The following is an 18,441-nucleotide window of genomic DNA, read 5'->3' as shown; positions in this document are numbered from 1 at the left end:
CCCAGGGAGAGAGGAGCCTAATGGGCTGCTGTCTATGGGGTCGCACAGAGTCGGACACGACTGAAGCGACTTAGCAGCAGCAGCAGCAACATAATGATTATCGGAGAAGGCAGTGGCACCCCAGTCCAGTACTCTTGCCTGGAGAATCCCATGGATGGAGGAGCCTGTTGGGCTGCCTTCTGTGGGGTCGCACAGAGTCGGACACGACTGACACGACTTAGCAGCAGCAACATAATGATTATACGTAAAAATAAGATCTCAGAACTGGAGTATTGAGTGAACATGTAAAAGCCCTCATAACTATACATTTAGTTTTTAAAAAGAGAGACCAAATCCAGCAATTTTTGTAGGAATTAAGAGCCAGGTGTTTGTGTCAGACCTCTTTAGGCAAGTCATTTGACTTCCGTAGGTCTCAGTTCTATGGAGATAATAGTTTTTAGTGAGGATAAAATGAAATTAAAACATGGTATGTAGTTTTTTTATTGGCTTTATCTGATCTGGCCCTTGACCACTTCTGGCGCCTTGTGTGTCATCCTCTCCCATTGATCCCACTCGTGTTCTTTGTACATGTTGAGTTTGTTCCCGCCACATGATCTTTCCTTACTATTCCCCCTGCTAGGAATGCTCTTCCTCCAGAACTGTGTAGCTTGGCTGACTGGTGGCTGCTTCCTTCTCATGATTGTGTCGTTTAGCTTCTTATCTAAGACACTGTTGATGGTTAACCTTTACTATTTGTTTTGTTTCCTTAAGAGAACATATTTCTAAAATTATCTTGCTTATTTATTTGTCTCCTTGTGTCTTGTTTGTCCTCATTCGCATGCAGGTTCCTTGAGAAACTTTCTGTATTCCATTCACTGCTGATGCCTGTGCCTAGAACTTGTAATGGGCTCTCAATAAATATTTATTGACTGACCACAGTACATAAGTAAATGCCAACTAATATACTATCAGTGATATTGTATCTCTTAACATGTTAATAAACTGCTCTAAATTTCATTTCTATTACTTGGGTGGTGTTTCCAGATCCTGATCTGCTTCCAGATGTTTGGAATTGAAAAAGTTTGGGTAGCCTAATCTGTTATTATCCTGCTAGAACTGAATTGATCTTCCTAAAACCTTCTTCCTAGACTTGCGTTTACCCATTTTATTCCTGTGTAAGTGAATATTTTTCCTCATGGATAGCAGTTCTGGGTAGTAGTTCTAAGGCCGTGACTTGTTTTTCAGTCATCTGCCTTTATCTTGAACAAATTTCAATTGAAAAGATTTTTGTTCTTTTGTCTTCCATCACCTTTACTGATCCCGAGTTGCCTCTCTCGGTTGCCACTGTCTTCTGTAACAGGAAGAAGTCACAGTGTACGTACACTAAAGCTAAAATCCTGAGATTGCCTCAAAAGTATATGCGTAAGTGTAGGTTAGACTTAACATATATGGGAACCCGTATTAGGGTTAGGATTTCTGTATTTATGTAGAACGTGAAATTCTTGGAACAGGGTAGTGTTTTAACTATCTTTTAAATTATCACCTTGAGCAGTTACTGGTAGCAAAAAAAAAATTCCGAAGGCTTTTTAGAGTGAAGTAGCTGACATTAGTGTACTGGATAGTAACTCCTTGGTTTCCCCAAACCAGTACCCTAGGATTGTTTAATAGCTTGCTAGTTTTGCTTTTTGCCACAAAAGATTTTCACTTGCTATCTGAATGCACAGATTCAAGGAAGACAAAAATGTCATTTAGTCCAAATAACCTTGGAAATCCCTAAAGTTGCCCATAAAATGTAAAATACAGATACATGGTCTCTAAAAGCCCAAAACATCCTATTTTTCCTTCAGTATTGGAACAAATTGTGTTTCATTGTTAAACACCAGATGAAGTAGTAGGCTGTGTTTGTGGTCCATGTCCACATGGAAAAATAAATGCCTCTTAACATTAGAATCTGACAGCAAGATGCTCATATCATGAGAGGCGCATGGAAAGTGAGACCAACCAGAAAGTAGTAAAATATTACGTTATTGTGTCCATTTGGGGCATTTACTCATTGAGCAGAATAGCAGGCATGATCTACATGGTCTAAATCATTTATTTTTCTTCATGAAGTTCACTTTATATGAGTGTACACTCTATCTAGAAGTGTTCCCCCATCAAGTTTTCAGTATGTCTTTACCTTCAGTTGTAAAATGTCAGTTTTTCTCTTATGACTCTTTATCTCCTTCTTAAGAACATCATATTCTTTAATGAATATTCTCCAGGTTACATTTTTTGATCTAGATCACATTGACAAAGCAGAAACAACTTTTATCAAAGTACCAGATCAGATCAGTCGCTCAGTCTTGTCCGACTCTTTGCGACCCCATGAGTTGCAGCACGCCAGGCCTCCCTGTCCATCACCAACTCCCAGAGTTCACTCAGACTCATGTCCATCGAGTCAGTGATGCCATCTAGTCATCTCATCCTCTGTCGTCCCCTTCTCCTCCTGCCCCCAATCACTCCCAGCATCAGAGTCTTTTCCAATGAGTCAACTCTTCGCATGAGGTGGCCAAAGTACTGGAGTTTCAGCTTTAGCATTATTCCTTCCAAAGAAATCCCAGGGCTGATCTCCTTCGGAATGGACTGGTTGGATCTCTTTGCAGTCAAAGGGACTCTCAAGAGTCTTCTCCAACACCACAGTTCAAAAGCATCAATTCTTCGGCGCTCAGCTTTCTTCACAGTCCAACTCTCACATCCATACATGACCACGGGAAAAACCATAGCCTTGACTAGACGAACCTTTGTTGGCAAAGTAATGTCTCTGCTTCTGAATATGCTATCTAGGTTGGTCATAACTTTCCTTCCAAGGAGGAAGCATCTTTTAATTTCATGGCTGCAGTCACCATCTGCAGTGATTTTGGAGCCCAGAAAAAAAAAGTCTGACACTGTTTCCACTGTTTCCCCATCTATTTCCCTTGAAGTGATGGGACTGGATGCCATGACCTTCGTTTTCTGAATGTTGAGCTTTAAGCCAACTTTTTCACTCTCCTCTTTCACTTTCATCAAGAGGCTTTTTAGTTCCCCTTCACTTTCTGCCATAAGGGTGGTGTCATCTGCATATCTGAGGTTATTGATATTTCTCCTGGCAATCTTGATTCCAGCTTGTGTTTCTTCCAGTCCAGCGTTTCTCATGATGTACTCTGCATGTAAGTTAGATAAGCAGGGTAACAATATATAACCTTGACGTCCTCCTTTTCCTATTTGGAAGCAGTCTGTTGTTCCATGTCCAGTTCTAACTGTTGCTTCCTGACCTGCATACAAATTTCTCAAGAGGCAGATCAGGTGGTCTGGGATTCCCATCTCTTTCAGAATTTTTCACAGTTTATTGTGATCCACACAGTCAAAGGCTTTGGCATAGTCAATAAAGCAGATATAGATGTTTTTCTGGAACTCTCTTGCTTTTTCCCGGATCCAGCGGATGTTGGCAATTTGATCTCTGGTTCCTCTGCCTTTTCTAAAACCAGCTTGAACATCAGGAAGTTCACGGTTCACATATTGCTGAAGCCTGGCTTGGAGAATTTTGAGCATTACTTTCCTAGCGTGTGAGATGAGTGCAGTTGTGCGGTAGTTTGAGCATTCTTTGGCATTGCTTTTCTTCGGGATTGGAATGAAAACTGACCTTTCCAGTTCTGTGGCCACTGCTGAGTTTTCCAAATTGGCTGGCATATTGAGTGCAGCACTTTCACAGCATCATCTTTCAGAATTTGAAATAGCTCAACTGGAATTCTGTCACCTCCACTAGCTTTGTTCATAGTGATGCTTTCTAAGGCCCACTTGACTTCACATTCCAGGATGTCTGGCTCTAGGTCAGTGATCACACCATCATGATTATCTGGGTCGTGAAGATCTTTTTTGTACAGTTCTTCTGTGTATTCTTGCCACGTCTTCTTGATATCTTCTGCTTCTGTTAGGTCCATACCATTTCTGTCCTTTATCAAGCCCATCTTTGCATGAAATGTTCCTTTTGTATCTCTGATTTTCTTGAAGAGATCTCTAGTCTTTTCCATTCTGTTGTTTTCCTCTATTTCTTTGCATTGATCGCTGAGGAAGGCTTTCTTATCTCTTCTTGCTCTTCTTTGGAACTCTGCATTCAGATGTGTATATCTTTCCTTTTCTCCTTGGCTTTTCGCTTCTCTTCTTTTCACAGCTATTTGTAAGGCCTCCCCAGACAGCCATTTTGCTTTTTTGCATTTCTTTTCCATGGGGATGGTCTTGATCCCTGTCTCCTGTACAATGTCACGAACCTCATTCCATAGTTCATCAGGCACTCTATCAGATCTAGGCCCTTAAATCTATTTTTCATTTCCACTGTATAATCATAAGGGATTTGATTTAGGTCATACCTGAATGGTGTAGTGGTTTTCCCTACTTTCTTCAATTTCAGTCTGAATTTGGCAATAAGGAGTTCATGGTCTGAGCCACAGTCAGCTCCTGGTCTTGTTTTTGCTGACTGTATAGAGCTTCTCCATCTTTGGCTGCAAAGAATATAATCAATCTGATTTTGACATTGACCATCTGATGATGTCCATGTATAGTCTTCTCTTGTGTTGTTGGAAGAGGGTGTTTGTTATGACCAGTGCATTTTCTCGGCAAAACTCTATTAGTCTTTGCCCTGCTTCTTGGAATTCACTCAGGGAGAAATTGTACCCTTGGATAGTGTTGCTCAGGATGTTAGATCTTACATTCTCAAGGCAACGGACATCTTTTCTAATCTAGTTTTCTGTTTTATTTTGTTACCCCAGTCCTTGTCTTCGGGCTTTAACAACTCAGGGGTTCAGTCTGATCAACAAAAGGAACTTGAGGTTCTCTCAAATAAGACTGACTTTTGAGGTGGGTGTACCTACAGAATTGAAGGCCTGCAAAAGAAAAAATTCATGGCAGGGGAAGATTGTGGACTTTTTCTGCCAGGGTGATGGCTTAACATTTACAACAAAACTTTGAGGTAAATATTTCCATTATTCAGGTGAGGAAATTTAGGCACAGAATGATTAGTAATTTGATGAAGGCTCATAGCAATGATGGGATTGAAGGGATTTTAGTTCATTAGGTTTTGAGTCAACCTAAGAAAGGAATTCCAGAATTCAGGAGCTTAACATGTATTTCTGTATTGCCTTTCAGGAAAACATTAAGCTGTATTTTTTGTCCTCTGGGCATGGCTGTTGTCAAAAGAGAAGGAAAGATAGTGTGATTATGAGGGACTTAATTTTTCTGTGCTTTTTCTGTGTATTTCAGATTTTTTATAGTGAACACATTTTAAAAATCAATTTAATTGCAGTATAATTTTATAAAAAGTATAAGGTACATATTTTACTGTACAGTTCAGTGAGTTTTGGCAAATATATACATCCATGTAACCAACACCCCAGTCAGGACATAAAACATTCTATTACCCTAGGAAGTTCTTTCTTGTTCCTTTGCCATAAGTCATCCCTAGCTCCTATCCCAGGCAACCACTGATCTGATTTTTGACATTATAGATTAGTTTTGTTTGCTCTAGAATGTCATATACGTACGAATTATGTAATATTACTGTTTTGTGTCTGGCTTCTTTTGCTCATCAAATGTTTTCTCGCTAGCATTTTACTGTGGAAAATTTCAAGCAGATTAAAGTTAAAAGAATTGTACAGCAAATGCCCATTTCCCTATTACCTAGATTCTACAGTTAGCAATTTGCTTTTTGTTTTATCACATATCCTTCCATCTCTCCATTCCTGTAATCATTTGCCATTCAAGTCAATTGCTGTTTGGCTTTGTATTTTAAATTAAGTTGCAAACAGTGCATTTTACCCCTAAACAAATTCAGCTTCCATATCATTAACTAGAGTTGAATATTTATATATAGTTCTTTGTTTTTGAAGTAAAATTTACATATAGTTAAATACACAGATATTAAGTGTACCATTTAAGTCTTGTTAAATGTACACATTTGTGTAATCAAAATCTTAGGAAGAAATAGAACATTACCATCACCTCAGATAAGTTCCCTCATGTACCTTCTGGTCAGTTCTTTCCCAGTCCTTTGTAGAATACAGCCACTGTTTTGATTTTTTCTTCCATTAAATTTGCCTAACCTAGAACTTCATGCAGATGAAATCAGTATAGATATTTTGTTTCTGATTTCCTTCCCTTAGCAGGATGTTTTTGAGATTCATCTGTTATGTTTACTTGTATTAGTAGCTCCTTCTTGGCTGCTGTTATTGTTGCTGTTTGGTATCCCATTATACCTATATATCGAAATTTGTTTATCTTTTCACTCCTTGGAGATTTGTTTTTCTCACTGTTTGGTTATTATGAGTGAACATTTGCATACAAACATTTTTGTATACCTGTATTTTCCAACCTAGGTGTGGAATTTGAAGCTGCTTGGAGTTGTATGTGGAGTTCCAGCTGTGTCACATCCCTTAACACATGGTGTTTTGGTCTTCTCAGCCTTTTAGCCCTTTTTGGGTATAGAGTTGTATCTTGTGGTTTTAATTTGCATTTCCCTGATAATGGAAACTATTGAGCATTTTTGTGTGTACTTGCCATTTGTATATGTATGTGTTTAGAAAAATGTTAAATATTGTTTACCTGTTATATGGTGGGCTTGTCTTACTGAGATGTAAGAGTTTTACATATATTCTGGATTCAAGTTGGGTGTGTATTTGTGTAATATATACATGTAAATTATGTGTTGTGTTGTTCAGTTGCTCAGTCATGTCCGACTCTTTGAGACTCCATAGAATATAGCACACCAGGCTTCCCTGCCCATCACCAACTCCCAGAGCTTGCTCAAACTCTTGTCCATTGAGTTCGTGGTGCCATCCAACCATCTCGTCCTCTGTCATCCCCTTTTCCTCGTACCTTCAATCTTTCCCACCATCAGGGGTTTTCTGATGAGTCAGCTCTTTACATCAAGTGGTCAAAGTATTGGAGTTTCAACGTCAGCATCAGTCCTTTCAATGAATATTCAGGACTGATCTCCTTTAGGATTGACGGGTTTGATCTTGCAGTCCAAGGGACTCTCAAGAATCTTCTCCAACACTACAGTTCAAAAACATCAGTTCTTTGGCACTCAGCTTTCTTTATAGTCCAACTCTCACATCCATACATGACCACTGGAAAAACCATAGAGTTGGAAAAGACCCTGATACTGGGAAAGATTGAGGGCAGGAGGAGAAGGAGACGACAGAGGGTCAGATGGTTGGATGGCATCACCGACTCAATGGACATGGGATTTGGGTGGAGTCTGGGAGTTGGTGATGGACAGGGAGGCCTGGCGTGCTGCAGTTCATGGGGTCGCAAAGAGTTGGACATGACTGAGTGACTGAACTGAACTCACATCCATACATGACTACTGCAAAAGCCATAGCTTTGACTGTACTGACCTTTGTTGGCAAAGTAATGTCTCTGTTTTTTAATATGCTGTCTAGGTTTGTCATAGCTTTTCTTCCAAGGAGCAAGTGTCTTTTAATTTCCTGGCTACAGTCACCATCTGCAGTGATTTTGGAGCCCAAGAAAATAAAGTCTGTCACTGTATCCATTGTTTCTCCATCTATTTGCCGTGAAGTGATGGGACCAGATGCCATGATCTTAGTTTTTTTAATTACGTGTACTTACCGGGAGAAATACCAATAACCTCAGATACGCAGATCACACCACCCTTATGGCAGAAAGTGAAGAGGAACTAAAAAAAGCCTCTTGATGAAGGTCAAAGTGGAGAGTGAAAAAGTTGGCTTAAAGCTCAACATTCAGAAAACGAAGATCATGGCATCCGGTCCCATCACTTCATGGGAAATAGATGGGGAAACAGTGGAAGCAGTGTCAGACTTTATTTTGGGGGGCTCCAAAATCACTGCAGATGGTGACTGCAGCCATGAAATTAAAAGACGCTTACTCCTTGGAAGGAAAGTTATGACCAACCTAGATAGCATATTCAAAAGCAGAGACATTACTTTGCCAACAAAGGTTTGTCTAGTCAAGGCTATGGTTTTTCCTGTGGTCATGTATGGATGTGAGAGTTGGACTGTGAAGAAGGCTGAGTGCCGAAGAATTGATGCTTTTGAACTGTGGTGTTGGAGAAGACTCTTGAGAGTCCCTTGGACTGCAAAGAGATCCAACCAGTCCATTCCGAAGGAGATCAGCCCTGGGATTTCTTTGGAAAGAATGATGCTAAAGCTGAAACTCCAGTACTTTGGCCACCTCATGCGAAGAGTTGACTCATTGGAAAAGACTCTGATGCTGGGAGTGATTGGGGGCAGGAGGAGAAGGGGACGACAGAGGATTAGATGGCTGGATGGCATCACTGACTCGATGGACGTGAGTCTGAGTGAATTCTGGAAGTTGGTGATGGACTGGGAGGCCTGGCATGCTGCGATTCACGGGGTTGCAAAGAGTCGGACATGACTGAGCGACTGATCTGATCTGATGTGGTCTGATGTACATGTAATTTTCTCTGTCTTAAGCTTGCTATCTTGACTTTTTCTTTTCTTAATGGTATTAATGGTATCTGAAGAGTAGGAGGTTTTTATTTTGATTAAGTCCAGTTTATCTGTTAAAATGTTTAGTCTTTTTTGTGATCTATGAAATCTTTGCCCGTGGTGTCATCATGTACATTTTCTGCCCATTTCTTTTTGAAGTGTTAGCTTTTAGGGTTAAGTCTGATCTGTTTGAGTTATTTTTTTGTCTCATGTGAGGTAGAAGTTGAAAATTCCTCCATGTAATTCACTGGTTGTTCTACCACCATTTGTTGAAAAGAGTCTCCTTCCCTATTGTCTTGGACCTGTTGTTGAAAATCATTTGATGATATGTGTGAGGCTATTTCTGAACTTTCCAGTCATCCATGTGCTAATAGCACTCTGTTTTGATACAGTTGGCTTTAATGTCATCTTGCTGTTTGTTTTCTACTTGTCCCATCTCTGTTCCTTTTTTCTCCCTATTTCTTGGCTTCTTTTGACTTGAGTTTTTTGAGAGCCTGTCTTCAAGGAATAATAGTTTATTTCACGTATAATACAAGAAACTTACAATGGTTTATTCTCTTTGCTTCCCTCCTGTGCTTTGCACTATTATATTGACATACATTTTACTTTTGCATGTTATTAGTTTGGGGAGAATTTCTTTGTTGAAATTTGGGAGTGGTGTCGAGAGAATTATCCCTGTGAAGGTGAGTATCAATGAGGAAGATGTTGGTAGAACTCACTTTTTCTCTTTCTGTTTTCATAAAAGTGACTACACAGTGATGATTTAGGAAAATCATAAATTAAAAAGTTAAAATTTGATCAATTCAGAGCAGAAAACTTTGATATTTAAGGCCCCAAAAAAGGATGGTTATATGATATATTCTTTTTGTAGAACTAGACCAGAATTACAACTTGGAGCATTTGTAAGTGACTGTCTCTGAATTACACAGTTATTGACTTTAGGGAAATTATTTGGTGAAGAATGTAAAAATTCCTCCCCTATGGTTTTAATCTATATATAAGGTAAACTTAGTTGTACTTTATATTAAAGTTTTTGCTTTTAAATAATTTTGCTCATCTCATTCTAAACTTTTATTTTCAGGTCTTTGTTATTCAGTTTATATGTAATTCTTTTTCAGCTTTGTGTCACTTGAGACTATGCTGAACATTCCATTTATGCTTTCATGTGAAATCATTGCTGAAAACAGCTTTTAGAATTCATGGTGTAGGCTAATTTTTAATTATACACCTCATTTTATGTTGCTGATTATCTGTACATTTCCAGACAAGTTTTGGGACTGCTCTTTATTCTGTTTTAACTTCTAAGTATGTTCTAGCTTACCGTTCTTCTCTGTCTACTGAAGGGTAATGAAGTTAAGACTGCTGCCTGATGAGAGTGGTAGGGAGCTTAGTGTTACAGGTAGAGGTTAAAGGAGAACATAGGGCTTTAGTTCTTGTGAGGTAGATTCCTTTGTCTCAGATTAAATTCACAAAACTTCTGGGAGAAATTTTGTAGTTCTGTGGACCTTTGTCTCTTCTTTCATATGCTGATAAGTATCCCAAGAAGTCATCTTGGATTTCCCTGGTGGTTCAGTGTTTGAGAATCCACCTGCCAACGCAGGGTATATGGGTTCCATCCTGATCGGGGAAGATCCCACATGCTGCGTGGCAGCAAAGCCCATGTGCCACAACTACTGAACCTGAACACTGCAGCTACTGAAGCCCTCGTACCTAGAGCTAATGGTCCGCAACAGGAGAAGTTGCCATGAGAAGCCCAAGCACTGCGATGAAAAGTAGCCCCGGTCACCACAACTGGAGAAAATCTTTGTGCAGCACGGAAGACCCAGCACAGTCGTAAATAAGTAGATAAATAAATGAAGTCATGTTATTTTCATCTTTTATTCTTAACAGTATTAATAATTCTAGACATAATTGTTTGAAGTGAAATGCCATCTTTGAAGATAATATGCTGTCTTTCAGAAGATCATGTGTTGTCTTTCTGATCACTGGTTTTTAAAATTTTGTAGGTGTATTTCATCATTAAATATGTAGTTCATTCAGAGAACTTCTACTGTGGAAAATAGGGTAATCAAGTCTCATTTCTTCCCATTTCACTTTTCCCTTTTATTCTTCTGAAAAACCTTCCTTGGTACAGCCTCCCCTTCAGGGTTGAATTAGATTTTACTTCAGTGTGTTTCAGTGCATACCTCCTTCATGACACTGTATTTTAATTACCTACTGATAGGTTTCTCTGTCTGTTGCACTTTTCTTGGGCTCCAAAATCACTTCAGATAGTGACTGTAGCCATGAAATTAAAAGACACTTGCTCCTTGGAAGAAAAGCTATGACAAACGTAGATAGTATATTAAAAAGCAGAGACATTACTTTGCCAAAGATCGGTACAGTCAAAGCTATGTTTTTCCAAAGTTTTTCCAGTAGTCATGTATGGATATGAGAGTTGGACCTTAAAGAAATCTGAGCACTGAAAAATTGATGCTTTTGAACCGTGGTGTTGGAGAAGACTCTTGAGAGTCCATTGGACTGCAAGGAGATCAAACCCATCAATACTAAAGGAAATAATCCTGAATATTCATTGGAAGGACTGATGCTGATGCTGAAACTCCAATACTTTGACCACTTGATGTGAAGAGCTGACTCATCAGAACAGACCCTGATGGTGGGAAAGATTGAAGGCAGAAGGAGAAGGGGACAATTGAGGAGAGGATGAGATGGTTGGATGGCATCACTGACTCAATGGACATGAGTTTGAGCAAGCTCTGGGAGTTGGTGATGGACAGGGAAGCTTGGTGTGCTGCAGTCCATGGAGTCGCAAAGAGTTGGACATGACTGAGCGACTGAACTGACTGAACTTCTTAAGGATAAGTCTATGCCTTATTTGTCTTTTGGGACAGTCTAGCACATTAAGATATTTAGGAGATGTTTATTGCATGGTGTATTTGTTTGCTGTGCTTCCATAACAAAGTACCACATTCTGGGTGACTTAAACACCAAAAATCTATTTTGTCACAGTTCTGGAGAGTAGAAGTCCAAGAACAAGTGTGTCTCTATGACTGTTCAGATTTCCTCTTTTCATAAAGGACACCAGTCAAATTGGATTAGGGCCCACTCATAATGACCTCATTTAATCTTAATTGCTTCTACAGAAGTAAAAGGGCCCTCTATCTAGTCACATTTTGAGATACTGTGGGCTAGGATTTCAACATAAATTTAGATGGGACACAGTTCAGTCCATAACACATGAATTCTTTGGTTTGGTATACATTCTAGCTGAAGAAGATTCATTATGGTCTAATGCCAAACCAAGATTATCAAGGTTGGGACCAAAGATTTCCTAGTTTGCATAAGAAGAAAAGTGCTTTATGCTGGCTTTTCTCAGGAAAAAAAAAAAAGAAGAAATGGCTTAATTCTGGTGTTTTGTCTTAATGTACTTGTAGTATATATTTAATGATTTAGACACTGCAGTGTTTAGTACTTGGAAGTACTACCTAACTGTTCTCCTGTAATAATAAGTTTTCTTTCCTTTATTCTTTATATCACAAAAACATGATAAAACACACAGTCACACAGTATATCAGATCAGATCAGTCGCTGAGTCGTGTCTGACTCTTTGCGACCCCATGAATCGAGGCACGCCAGGCCTCCCTGTCCATCACCAACTCCCGGAGTTCACTGAGACTCACGTCGATCGAGTCAGTGATGCCATCCAGCCATCTCATCCTCTGTCGTCCCCTTCTCCTCCTGCCCCCAATCCCTCCCAGCATCAGAGTCTTTTCCAATGAGTCAACTCTTCGCATGAGGTGGCCAAAGTACTGGAGTTTTCAGCTTTAGCATCATTCCTTCCAAAGAAATCCCAGGGCTGATCTCCTTCAGAATGGACTGGTTGGATCTCCTTGCAGTCCAAGGGACTCTCAAGAGTCTTCTCCAACACCACAGTTCAAAAGCATCAATTCTTCGGCGCTCAGCCTTCTTCACAGTCCAACTCTCACACCCATACGTGACCACAGGAAAAACCATAGCCTTGACTAGACAAACCTTTGTTGGCAATGTCTCTGCTTTTGAATATGCTGTCTAGGTTGGTCATAACTTTCCTTCCAAGGAGTAAGCGTCTTTTAATTTCATGGCTGCAGTCACCATCTGCAGTGATTTTGGAGCCCCCCAAAATAAAGTCTGACACTGTTTCCACTGTTTCCCCATCTATTTCCCATGAAGTGAGGGGACCGGATGCCATGATCTTCATTTTCTGAATGTTGAGCTTTAAGCCAACTTTTTCACTCTCTACTTTCACTTTCATCAACAGGCTTTTTAGTTCCTCTTCACTTTCTGCCATAAGGGTGGTGTCATCTGCATATCTGAGGTTATTGATATTTCTCCTGGCAGTCTTGATTCCAGCTTGTGTTTCTTCCAGTCCAGCATTTCTCATGATGTACTCTGCATATAAGTTAAATAAACAGGGTGACAATATACAGCCTTGACGTACTCCTTTTCCTATTTGGAAGCAGTCTGTTGTTCCACGTCCAGTTCTAACTGTTGCTTCCTGACCTGCATACAAATTTCTCAAGAGGCAGATCAGGTGGTCTGGGATTCCCATCTCTTTCAGAATTTTCCACAGCTTATTGTGATCCACACAGTCAAAGGCTTTGGCATAGTCAATAAAGCAGAAATAGATGTTTTTCTGGAACTCTCTTGCTTTTTCCCGGATCTAGCGGATGTTGGCAATTTGATCTCTGGTTCCTCTGTCTTTTCTAAACCCAGCTTGAACATCAGGAAGTTCAAGGTTCACATATTGCTGAAGCCTGGCTTGGAGAATTTTGAGCATTACTTTCCTAGCGTGTGAGATGAGTGCAGTTGTGCGGTAGTTTGAGCATTCTTTGGCATTGCCTTTCTTTGGGATTGGAATGAAAACTGACCTTTTCCAGTCCTGTGGCCACTGCTGAGTTTTCCAAATTGGCTGGCATATTGAGTGCAGCACTTTCACAGCATCATCTTTCAGGATTTGGAATAGCTCAACTGGAATTCTGTCACCCCCACTAGCTTTGTTCGTAGTGATGCTTTCTAAGACCCAGTTGACTTCACATTCTAGGATGTCTGGCTCTAGGTGAGTGATCACACCATCGTGATTATCTGGGTCGTGAAGATCTTTTTTGTACAGTTCTTCTGTGTATTCTTGCCACCTCTTCTTGATATCTTCTGCTTCTGTTAGGTCCATACCATTTCTGTCCTTTATCGAGCCCATCTTTGCATGAAATGTTCCTTTCGTATCTCTGATTTTCTTGAAGAGATCTCTAGTCTTTTCCATTCTGTTGTTTTCCTCTATTTCTTTGCATTGATCGCCGAGGAAGGCTTTCTTATCTCTTCTTGCTATTCTTTGGAACTCTGCATTCAGATGTGTATATCTTTCCTTTTCTCCTTGGCTTTTCGCTTCTCTTCTTTTCACAGCTATTTGTAAGGCCTCTCCAGACAGCCATTTTGCTTTTTTGCATTTCTTTTCCATGGGGATGGTCTTGATCCCTGTCTCCTGTACAATGTCACGAACCTCATTCCATAGCTCATCAGGCACTCTAACTGTCAGATCTAGGCCCTTAAATCTATTTCTCATTTCCACTGTATGTATTTAATGATTAAGACACTGTAACATTTAGTGCTTGGAAGTACTACCTAGCTGTTCTCATGTGGTATAATAAGTTTTCTTTCCTTTACTCTTTGTATCACAAAAGCATATTAAAACACAGTCACATACACATCTGGGCACATGTGTGCTTTGTGTATATATTGATTATTAATGTATGGTTGCTGAACATTTTAACCCAGGAGGTACATTTATTAGTTGAAGTATTTGGCTTCCCTGGTGGGTCAGTGGTAAAGAATCCGCCTGCAGTTCAGGAGACCTGGGTTTGATCCTTGGGTCTGGGAGATCCCCTGTAGAAGGAAATGACAACCCACTTCAGTATTCTTGGCTGAAGAATACCAGGGACAGAGGAGCCTGCCAGGCTGCAGTCCATGGAATCACCAAGAGTTGGAGAGTCGGATATGACTGAGAGGCTGAGCATGCACTTGGTAGTATCTGTGTGTGTTGACTTTGTCTTTTGCTGTGGAGTCATAAAAAGCAGCTTTTCAAAAGTACTTCGAAGTGTTTTTTTAAAAGTTAGAAAGGTTTAAGGCATGCTTGCTGTAGGGCATCTAAATAGGGATGAATCATTAGGTTCTTCTGTTTTATTCTGAACTTAAAATGAACTCTCTGGATGCAAAAAGAAATGGTATCATCAAGAAACCTGCAATGGACAAAGAAGTGTGTTTGAGAACTTCTGCTTAAAGAAATTGCAGTCTTCTTAGAGCCTGTTCCTCTCCATCATTTTCATCTTTGTTGCTGTCATCATCAATAATATTTGTATTATTTTGCCGTAACTGCTGTTATTTCAGTCTTACCTTTCTTTTCCATAATGCTGAAATTTTTGGTAATGATTTGCAGACTGTCAGGGCAGTTAAAAGATTAGGAAGGTTGGAGCCTTTTTCCAAATTGCTTTTGCTGGCCTTGGGTTCCAAGTAATGGAAATTGGAGCTTTTAAATCTGTTTCTTCCTTGAAACTTTATTAAATATTTTAGAAAATGGATGGACCTGGATCATGCAAAGAGTTTATTGTTGAATTATCTTGGAAAACCTGATTTGAAATAGTAACTGTAGCTCTCTGAAAAGGTTTTAGTCAGAACAGCAGAGTTCATCCTTGTAACAGTTAAACAAAGAGTCAATGATACTCACAGGTTTTCTGAACTTTACAATTTCTTGTCTTTTAAAAATTCTATAGTTCAGCCTTTGTTCTCCTACTTATAGTTAGCAACTTAGATCTAAGGAATGATACCCTCTAGGGATTAAAGTTTTTAAATAACAAAGCTGAATCTCTTTCCTTTTTTTCTATTTGGTTATTTTGCTCTCTGAATTTCTCAAAAAAAGACATTATAGATAGAAGTCACCTGTGTTTTCTTTATCAGTTGAAGAAACTTTGCATGTTATGAATATAGTTTCATATTTTGAAGATATTTTGTATTTTTAAAAACTTTATGCTTTTACCATTTTTGTGAATTTATTTGCAGTTTTTTTTGTACTATTGACATTGTCATCTTGTACATTTTCAATAAAAATTAAGATGATATTGTTAGTCACAGTTGACATGTAACCATGTTAACCATGGTAAGCAACTAAAAATTACCCATATTATTATAAATATGTCTGAAACATGCTGTATGCTTCTTTTATTGAGAACAGTCTGTCTTCTGGAGGGCTCAGAATCATGATTCAGAACATGAGCTTTTATTCTTTGCTCTATTTCAGTATTGCCCTCAGAATCTTTTCACATAAATAATGTTAGTTAATGTAGACAAACTGCTGACTCTTTAGTTATTGGGACAAGTGCTTTAGTTCTTCTGTCTTTTAATTTTTAGGTGCTGCCACCAGTATTACATCTGTTAAATCCAAACAGTACTTATTAGTATTAGCTTATGAGCATTAAATATAAAATAATATAAAAGCTTATTAGTATTAAATATGAAATAATAGTTTCTGAATATTTAATTGCATGTGACCTTCCTGATAATTATTTTTAACCTTCATAGAATATTTTCCCTTTAGGTTCTGTTCTCAGGAGTTAAAGTTACTATAAATCTGACTTCCAAATAAACGGAGTATTTATTTCTGCCTTATAGAAAGAGAAAAGGGGAGTTATTTCAACAACATGATAAAACTTGATTTTATGCAAAGGAAGTATAAGTTACTGAATTATAAATATATAGCATATTTTAGCATGAGTATTTGCTTGGGTGGGAGTATGAAGTTTAGGACCAAGTGCGGTATCAGCAAAAAACAACATTCATTCCGAAATAGCATAATTCTGTAGTGTTCTACAGTTTGTGGTTCTGGCTCGCTTGTTGAGCAGTGCTCTGAAAAAATGTTGAAGGCTTCAAGTTCATATTTTGGTATTTTGGCTCAAGTTTGGTTGATGCTGGATATGTAGCCCTTGATTTGGTAAATAAGTTCTCCTTCCTTCACATGACCCTCCACTCCTAAAACCACCTTTTGTCCCCACCACTGCAAAGCCTTCTCCCTGGTCTCGTCTTTTCCTTGCACGTTTTTTATTGTTGTATCTTATTTATATTCTGCCCGCAGAACCATAAAGCCCATCATAGGTAGTGATTCTTGTGTATGCACTTTAACTGGTCATTGCATTTGCTTTTGATGTAGACTTGTAGCCATTCTGTAATTAATTGAATAACTGTGCATATACTGTATCAGTGAGAAATTTTCATTTTGACTTTCTCAGCCTACCATCATTTGGATCCACCCTACCTATCTTAAATAGTATTTCCTGCTTCTCACAAGGATGTGCTCACTGCTTTGTTGAGGTTCTCTTCAGAGTCTTGCATAATCACAGTAATTTTTATTTTTGTATTTTTTTATTTCTCCTTACTTCTTTGGCATCATTCAACATATATGACTGTTTATTCATGAGTAAAAGACCAAATCTCTTAAAATTACTGACAAAAATTAGTTCAAAATGTTAAATATGCTCCGGTGAAGATTTCAGATCTTATTTAGCAATATAGTTTAATTCTACATTTAGCTCTTGCATATTGTTAAATTTTGATAAGATATTAGGCAAATTAAAGTAGATATCTTTCCACTTATAAAAAGTCTTTTTGTTGGCCTCTGTCACTTTAAAAAAATAAAGAATTCTCAATTCACTGAGTTCCAATCGCCAAGGAAACCTGGAGGCCATTTGAAGTTCAGTTTTGGAAAGTGAAAGTTTAAATAATAGTAATCTCTAAGAGTCGTTTGTAAATTTGAAGCCTTTTGAAAGCTGATAGATTGATTACTTGAATGCAAGATTGTGGAGGTTTGTTTTCCTTGCACATTTTTTGGCTTTTTACTGATACTTTTCATTTAACTCAATAATAATAATTATCATGCTTTAATTGGTGAAAGATTTTGTGAAATGGTTTTATGATGGATTATTACTTTCCAAGCATGAAAATTTTCTTCATAGAGATAAGTTCAGAAACAACATGCCTAGGACTGTAGAGTAGTATCATTACCTAAAAAGGATAATCAACTCTCAAATTTGACAACTTCATTCAAATTTGCCAATAGTTAATTGCCATCTATCAGTTTCTGCCTTATTTTGTTATTAAATCGTCCAGGACATGTGGTCATTTCTGGTCACTAAGGAGAAATTTTATGCTTAGCCAAGATTCTCATAAAAATCATACTATTATATATTTGATTTATATAGAAATCTGCTAATAACAAAGTTGTGTCCTAGTCTAGAGGAAAAATAGAATATAGTCAGTTCTTATTTTTCACTCCCTTAAAAATTCTTGTACTTTGATTTCAAAAGTGGCAAATGATCATTTTATAAAAAATTCAAACTGTGCATAAATCTATAACATAAAAACACGTATGCTCCTAACCTGTGCTTTAAATCTCCACCCACAATTACAGTCCCAAACTAAGTGTGTATTTTTCTGTATTTTCTCCATGCATGTATAAACATAAGTTATTTTATAAAAAAGGAAAACATTTTAACAGACTTATTTGCAATCTGCTTTTAAAAAACACACATGTATACCTGTGGCGGATTCATTTTGATATTTGGCAAAACTAATACAATTATGTAAAGTTTAAAAATAAAATTAGAAAAAGAAAAAAATAAATAAATAAATAAATTTCACCAGAATAAACTTATTTTAAATGAAAAAAAAAAACTATTGTACAGAGGCTTTTTCATTTTCAAAGGCTGCATAGTAGATTATTTTATGCTTATGCCCTTAATTTTTAATTGATGTGTAGTTTATTGATAATATTTTGGTCTCAGGTGTACAACATAGTGGTTCAGTATTTTTATAGATCATACTGCATTTAAAGTTATTATAAAATAACTTTAAAATAATGGCTGTATTTCCCTGTGCTGTACAG

General features: G+C 38.1%; 1 protein-coding gene across 9 annotated transcripts in view; it reads left to right on the top strand.

Annotated features, from left to right (window-relative positions):
* RNF111 (ring finger protein 111) overlaps positions 1-18,441 on the top strand; it is a 94,125-nt gene that overhangs the window by 10,553 nt on the left and 65,131 nt on the right. Inside the window, exon 1 of one of the 9 annotated variants that reach the window (XM_070796665.1) lies at positions 8,013-17,362. The exons of the other annotated variants lie outside the window; for them this stretch is intronic. The gene's annotated coding sequence lies outside the window, so the exon portion shown is untranslated. Of the gene's footprint in view, positions 1-8,012; positions 17,363-18,441 lie in introns of those variants that run through there. 9 annotated transcript variants of the gene reach the window in all.

Source organism: Bos indicus, chromosome 10, assembly GCF_029378745.1.
Source record: "Bos indicus isolate NIAB-ARS_2022 breed Sahiwal x Tharparkar chromosome 10, NIAB-ARS_B.indTharparkar_mat_pri_1.0, whole genome shotgun sequence".
NCBI lineage: Eukaryota > Metazoa > Chordata > Mammalia > Artiodactyla > Bovidae > Bos > Bos indicus.
The sequence above is the reverse complement of the archived record's forward strand: the minus strand, read 5'-3'. Positions and strand labels throughout refer to the sequence as shown.